The sequence below is a fragment of the Fopius arisanus genome, unplaced genomic scaffold (genome assembly GCF_000806365.1).
Source record: "Fopius arisanus strain USDA-PBARC FA_bdor unplaced genomic scaffold, ASM80636v1 scaffold00127, whole genome shotgun sequence".
In the NCBI taxonomy this organism is placed as follows: Eukaryota; Metazoa; Arthropoda; class Insecta; order Hymenoptera; family Braconidae; genus Fopius; species Fopius arisanus.
In genome coordinates this window covers 261,864-269,683 of record NW_011887866.1, presented here as the reverse complement: position 1 = coordinate 269,683, position 7,820 = coordinate 261,864, and the positions used below count along the sequence as shown (strand labels likewise).

Genomic DNA, 7,820 nt, shown 5'->3' with positions numbered 1-7,820 from the left:
AATCTCGTGCGATAACACGACTACTAAATCCACCCATGAAAACCTCTCCCGAATTCTCGGATATAACTTCCGGTATTTGATGCACGACCACGATAATCCATATCTGGGGATAGGATGCCTCAGGGTGAATCCATCACCCTTCCACCCTTATGAGAAAAAATACCAGGAGAAGTCCTTTGATGTTCAGAAGTAATTTTGTTTGTCTGTGACGTTATTGTGCGCCAGAAGCGTCGACGACGCAAAAATTCGCAAATTCATCGTTTATTTTTTTTTCTCGAGTCCCTTTGAGTCGATCGGGACCTCAGAAATTGAGGGACTGTTGATGGAACAAATAGAGGGAAAAGAGGAGTTGAAAATCACGTCAGTGATGGATTAGATGTCGTTGGACACCAAGAGATGAGAAAAATTCTTTGTGCTCCACTCTGACCTTCTTATCGCTCCAGGGGCATCGATCCCATTAATTCGTGGACCCTGAATCTCCCCCTATCTTAACCCCAGTTGTATACAAAAGTTCGAAGAACCCATACCCATCAATTTTCGTTGTTATTATTGCCCTCGAATTCATTTATCATCTCAATTCAATGATTCTCCGTAGAGTCGACCAATTCAATCTCGTTGAATCGATCATTATCTCGCCACCGAGCCATCTCAGGAGAAAAATTCATTAGAATTTTCCGTTGCAAATATATTAATCTCAATAAAGTTCCTCTGATTTTTTCCCCCAAAATCACCCCTTCTCCCGATAAAACCCAAAATATCGCAGGTTACTTTTCCACCTCTCGCGAAAATTCAAAAATGACATTTCCAATTAAAATCGTATTTATCTAGGCAAAAACCACTCACCACTCTGTCATCAGCATACAGCAAGGAGTGAGGTTTGGCCCAGGTAGAGGACAACACCCCAAGTACCAGCAAGTATCTCAGCATCGTATCTCAATAGTTCCACAAAATAAAAAGCACAAGCACAATGAACACTCCGTAAAAACTCACTGAACACTTTCACTAAATCACAGGATAAATTTTTTGAGAGTCTGAAAGTTCTCCAGCACTTTTTCCATCCGAGAAAAATCCCTCACTGTTGGGCAGTCATCAAGTTGTCAGTGTAAAGTGGATTAAAAGTAGTTGTAGAACACATATGACTGGCTCTCCTTGAATTTGATGGTTGTGAGTGGGTGGCTGGGGTATTAATGCTCTCAGTGTGACTATCCAAGTGACACTGACCGTGGATTACTCTCTCTCCCCCTCTTCAAAACAAATAGAAAAGATTTTCCCTGTTCCTTGGATATTCTCAATTGCTCATTTCTCCTTTCATCTCGCTCAGCGTCGTGTCATCGTTATTGATCAGTCCTACGTATTTCCTGGATTACTCCACATCTTGTTCACGTGTCCTGTAGGCGCTGAAATCACACCGAAAACCAAAAATTCTGTATTTTCATGAATGAAATTCAATTTCTCATTCAATTTTGTGAATATTCAATTTCATAAAAAAAAACGTTTTCATTGAATTTTTTACAAAAATCCAAAAATCATTGGAGAATCATTTTCTCAATTTTCTATAATTTTCTCTTCGTGAAAATCGAAAAAATTAATCCTGACTTGAAATGCAATGAGTTTTTCAAATAATTCAAAAGGATAATTAATTCAATTTGATTCATGTCGACAAGGTTAAATTTCTCTCAATTTCACCGGAAATTTCCTCCAAAATCGATAGAACCTAATTATATATTCGTAACCCTACACAACCCCGAGATCGTAAAACCGATAATTTAGAGATTTCCTGCGAGGAACCGCCGGGGAATTCCAATGACTCGCATCCTGCGGTCAGGTGAGAGGAAAATCATCAGAAAAAAATATAATAACTGAAAAAAAAGGAGTACTGACCATTGAATTCGTCACTCGATTGCTGCAGAGTGGGATATCTTATGTATTGAATGTCCGACATAATTGTTTCGTCGTCAATACAATTCAATAGAAGGTATATCCCATTGCCAAGTTGAATTCCACCGAGCGGAAATGTCACCCTGGAATTCCAAGAATTTCTTGGCTCCTCATCGCCTCGGAACACCAGTCCCTCTTCCTTCCGTTTCCCTTTGTTCCTCTCCCGCTTTTTTTTATTCCTTTTTATATTTCTCTCTTTCCCGTTGTTTCTTTTTCCTCTCGTGTTTTACTCCGTCTGTCGACGTTTTCTCACTCCGTCAGGCCCCCGGTATTTAATTGAATCATCGGGAACGGTGCAAATATATCGGATTTCCACTCAAGCAGATCGTAGGAAATTCTCGCAACTTTGAATTTTCTTTTTGTGCTGTCTTATCCCGTTCGCCACGATTTTTATCAATCTGAAATACAACAAAAATTACTCTTTCGGATTTTCGCCTCTGGATATCTGGGAATTGCGAAAAAATACGGGAGTTTCGTAATAATCTTTTTTGAAGGGAATTTTACGGGCTAGATAAAATTTCTTATTGAAATATTCGATATCTTTCCTCAATTTCCAGTTATATTCAGCGAATTGATGACTGAAAATATGACACACTCGAAATTCGTGGATCCCTTCGATGTTTCCGTCTCAGGATAACTCGAAATTGCGATAAGATACGGAAAGTTGGTAATAACCTTTTTGGAAGGGAACTTTAAGAGCTAGATAAGATTTCTTATCGAAAAATTTTCTATCTCCTCTCAATTTTGAGTTATATTCAGCCAAGTGGCGGCAGAATCGCTAACGATTTGAATTCTCTCATTCCGTTTTGCCCCTCTTATCTTTGATGTTTCCCCTGTTGGAGGGAGGGAAGGGGGAGATATAGATTGCGGAATTGAGGGGCAAATATCGGAACAAAATAAATCGATATCATGTGGGTCAAGATGAATTTATTATCATTTATTATCAATTGGACGGCCATTCGACCTTTCCTCATGACTTTCTTCAATAATTGATTGTTTATTTCTCCGGGGGAGTATGTGCAGTTGAACTTCTAACTTGAGGTGGAAATTACGTGACTCAAGATTTAAGTGAGAACGTGTGATACATAAGTATACACAACCGCAATTTGTGGTTTCGTGGTGCCACACCCTGGGAATTTATCATCTCGCGAGTGAGTCGGGTAATTAAATTATTAGGATTGATCGGGGATTTTCCATTAATTTTTATCCGTGAAAGAGTGAGTAATCACTCTGATAAATAACCGAGACATTAAAACCAAGAGGCATTGACTGGGAAATTTTCTCGGCCGATTTTATTGACCGATCCCTAGGAAATTTCATCCCAACTGGTTACTTTCTTAGAATTTTTAATTATTTCCCGAGTCTGACAGAAATGGCGAAATTTTCATCAGGACCTTTTTTCCAGCTCTCATTTCACTCTACAAAAAAGGTTCTGAGAAAAATTTCGCTATCTCCTCTGAATGCAGAGATATCAATTAAAATTTCGCGTGGGGAATATATCGAGTTTTTTTGGGGGTAAAAATAGGGAATAAAAATTGAAAAGGTCGTTGAAGGCCTCGGATTGGGTGCGATTTGACATCCAGTCTTACCTAACAAGGATTGCACGAGGTTATTCCCCTTCCCAGATCGGAAAGTCAATTAAACCGGTCACCGATTGGGGACAGCATTAAATTCCCGGCGCATCCCAGACAATTCAACACCCAAAGTCAATACGAGAAAAAATTCTTTCTTTTGCTTGGGGCTTCAGCAAGTCGATTAGATACAGCTGATAAAGAAGAAAGAGTCCCCCACTACCGGTTATTCTTTAGAGATAATGAATGAATGAAAAAAACAGTCAATGAACGTGTGTACTACATTTATCGATAATAATTATCAGGCAAACGTTGAAAAAAATTGACGATTTTTGTGTTCTCCTTTATTATCTTCTGAATGACTCGAGCCACAACGAAACGTCAAAGAACTTTTTTGTTCGGAATTTTCTGCTCATCAAAAAAGTCCCCAGACGTTTCGCCGTAGCTCGAGTCATTAACGAGGTAATTAATAAATTAACAAACCGCGCGTTGATGCGACCTGCGCAATGAATCGCCCATAATCTCGATCACAGTTGGAGTTACGTAAAAAAGTGAAAAGAACTTTTTGCCAGAAAATTGAATTCCCCACAAAAAAAGTATGATACCATTTCCCCCTGGATCAACTCGTTCCCGAGTAAAATCCAAACCAAAACTCTCCACCCAATAATTATCAATCAATCGAATTCCGCACAACTCCTACCCCCAAACACCCCCTCACAACTCAGCAAACAAAAACCATCGAGAAAAAAAAAATCAAATCCCCATCCCCCATTCGTTCCAATTTCCCGAGTAAACAGAGACCCGCAGACTCAACTTTTCACTCAGCACTTTCTCACTTATCCATAAAAATAAATAATCCCTACGATAAAAATAAATCCCCATGTCATCACCCGGATAGATCATCACTGAGCACTATAAAACCTAGAAAAACCTTTTAAAAAAATCCCAAAAAAACCAACTAAACAATAAATGGAAATTACCTCGGTTGAAAAATTTCCCGCGGATTTGACCGACTCGCGGTTTTTCACTGTCCCATTTTTTCCCTTGGATTCACGTGGTCAGGCGGTTGCGGGGGGGTGATACGGGGTGGAAAAAAAGGAGAAAATTGCCACACGCAACGCAAGGAAAACCCGTGCGTACGGTGCGCCGCGTGACGCGCGACTGTCGTGGATTTCCACTCCTCAACACAACAGCCAAAGCTCCCTTTTTCGTCCTTCTCACTCCATCCCAAGTGCAATGGGGAACCCTCCAGACCCGACTCGTCTGCTCATTCTCTTTTTTTTTTTACCCCTCTCACCTCCCTCTCCTCCCCCTCGCCCTCTTTTTTGCTCACCCACACAGTCCCTCTCTCTCCGTTCAAACGCCCACCGCGGGATTACCCCCACCACCAATAATTCATGCATGATTTTTTTTAATTTTACGGAATTGATACCTTGAAGAAGAATTAGAATATTATACTGTGGAATTTTTATTGTTATTATATTTTTGAAAACGAATAAAATTTTGGATTTTTCACGTTTTCAAATCGAAAAAATCAGATTCGCCGATTCATCGCCCATAAATCGTTGAATAATTTATTTTTCAAGGAGATAATTTTAAAACTTTGATAGGAAAGGGATAAGAAATTTTCGCGAAAAATCGTAGTCTTAAATATTACCCTGGGAAATTTATCAGCTTTGCAGATTTGAAGATATTGAAAGGAAAACGTCGAAAAAAATATTAATCTGCACCTTGAATCTCCGAAAGTCTTACGACGTCGTAAATCATGAAGATATGGTAATACTCACTGGCGAATATGAAGAGTTGTTTGTCCTCAGATGATTTTTCGCCCTCGAAATGTCATAAAAATCAATACCCAGAGGAACACGTGCATCAGTTGATAACTGACTCCATTATTTCATAATTTCACTGCACTTTTTTTACCCGAATATACAAAAATACGAATTTATTCCCGTGGAAAAATGTCTCCATCTCCCTATCAAATGGGTTGACAGAAAAAGTCAGTTGAAGCTTAATTGTAGAGAATTTATTCATCTCCAAAAAAGTCTAACAATATTTTTTTCCAAAACTCGCTGTTCTCAAGATAGAAGTCAATATACAGCTTGGGAGATACCGAATAAAATGCAAATCTCGATTTCTTCTCTCTTTCTGGGTGGTCCCATTTCTCAATTTTATTGTTTCGTTTCGTAAGAAGATTTTGGGTCGACATTTAACGACAAAACTGTGTTCCAGGGGAGTTGAGTTACCAAAGCGATTAGTTTCGGGGTAATAGGTGTGACCAGATCTCCAGGGTCCACTTTGTTTGGCTTAAGGTTTATGGATGTACCCTGGGATCATAACAGAATCCTCTGGGTTGCTATATCAATCCAGTCTGATTCAATTTTCCAAGGAGGAAATTCATGAATTCATCAAGATATCCTCCGAGTACTACCCAATTATCAAGATTTCAGAAAAGACAATAATAAAAAAATCCTGCAACCCAATATTTTTCTAAATAATCGAATCAGTATTCACTGGTGACGATTTTCTTTTGTTCTAGGTTATTGTCCCGATAATTATTGGTTATACTTCGTTAAAAAAAAGAATGCTCTTGTGAGTATTGCAACCAAATATTGACATGAGATCTAGACGGAGACATTTTCCTTTTCCGAATCGAAGGGCGCGATATTCCCCCATTTATAATTGTTTATTTACTGTTACTCATGGCTCGTGATGCTTCCACATTTTCGTTTTTTCTCCGATCGATTGAGGTGACATGTGACGGGAGAAGACCATTAAATTTTTTCGCAAGAGAGGACTGATATATTTTTAGACGCACAGGTGGGCGTTGATCTATCGACGCCTTGAATATATTTTTTATCGCGACCATTTTTCCCTGACATTCCTCAGACGAAGGATCACACAACATTTACAAACGTTCCGACGTAAACTGTCCAACCGGAAGTCCCTCGCGATACATTTCTTTGTATTCCAGAGATCAATTAGTCAAATTGACCCACGAAGTTAGGGAGAGTCCCGACAGATGGCCCTGGAGAAATAGGAATAGAAAAATTACTAGAAAATTTTCAAAAATATCATAGGCAGTTCAAATTTCTTAATTATTAATTATTCCAATTGTTTCTCTCTTATTACTGGTTTGTGGAATTCATTGAATCGTTTTTTAATTTTTTTTTGAATATTTATTTAATTATGGAAAACGTTTTTTTTATTTTTTTTTTCAGTCTGGAGAGGGTCCAGAGGTCTTTGGGGTTAGGAGAGGAGAAAAATTAATTTGAAAGAGCGAATGTGGGAATTGGCAATAAAAGACGAGTGACCCGTTCTCCACCACGTTAGCGACCTGGTGGGTGGGTCTCGAGAGTCGTGTCATATCCGGTGAAGCGAGACACGAGAACTCGAAATGGTCGAGACACACACCCGCTGTTCTCCATTATGACAGGCGGAAATATAAAAATTCAGTAGATATACCACTAATCTCTCAAAATTCAATCTTATATTTTTTCGATTATCTCGAGATCCTGAAATTTGAGAGAAAATGTTATCCGACATTTTTTGGAGATGAGGGAATTCTCGGGGAAAAAGTCCAATGACTTTTTCCTCTAAACCCTCTCACTCCCGAGATAATCTCTCAATTTTCTTTCTCACCCAACGAATTCCGCGGAAATTCGCGGATTATCTGAAAAGCCCTTCAAAAAAATATATCGCTCTCCCTTTTTCACGCCGAAATTTATCATGAAAAAAATATTACAAATCAAAGATAGTTCATTAAACTAAAATCTCTCTTCCCTGGGCGAATGACCAGTGACTTCCCGAAGATAATAATTCCGTTGTGAAATCCGGTGGGCGCCAACAGGAAATCCACTGACATCTCCGATATTTTTCCAATTACCCAGCAAAATAATGCAAAATGTCTAATCACCCAAGGCCATGAGTCATGAATAAACAAATAAAACAGCAATTGAGACAAAGAATCCAGAAGCATTGATACATCGTATCAAAATGATTCAGAGTTAAATCGTCGCGACACACCGGAAGTGTCTGATTGTTAGCCAGAGGGCTGGTGACCTCTCTATCCTGGCCTCTTAATGTCGAGGGTCAATCGCCTTGCAATTAGCCAATTTAAATGATAACCCAGCGACCTAAAAAAATTATATAAACCAGAGACGAAAAAACATTGAAATTTTCATTTCCGCATTTTTTTTCCCTCAATATCTCGGAATCTCTGAGAGCTAGCACAATTTTCCTCTGGACCTTTTCTCTAGAGCCCTCAGAGACCTACAAAAAGTTCCCCACAATAATTCCGCTATCTGTTCT

The 7,820-nt window shown here is 39.0% G+C and overlaps 1 long non-coding RNA gene across 1 annotated transcript; it reads right to left on the bottom strand.

Annotated features, from left to right (window-relative positions):
- Positions 1–849: 849 nt before the first annotated feature.
- On the bottom strand, positions 850–4,659 carry LOC105271916 (uncharacterized). Its single transcript, XR_892689.1, has 3 exons — positions 4,490–4,659; positions 1,882–2,336; positions 850–1,397 (listed from the first exon to the last, which is right to left on the bottom strand). It is a non-coding gene; the product is annotated as an uncharacterized lncRNA (long non-coding RNA).
- Between the last annotated feature and the right edge of the window lie 3,161 nt (positions 4,660–7,820).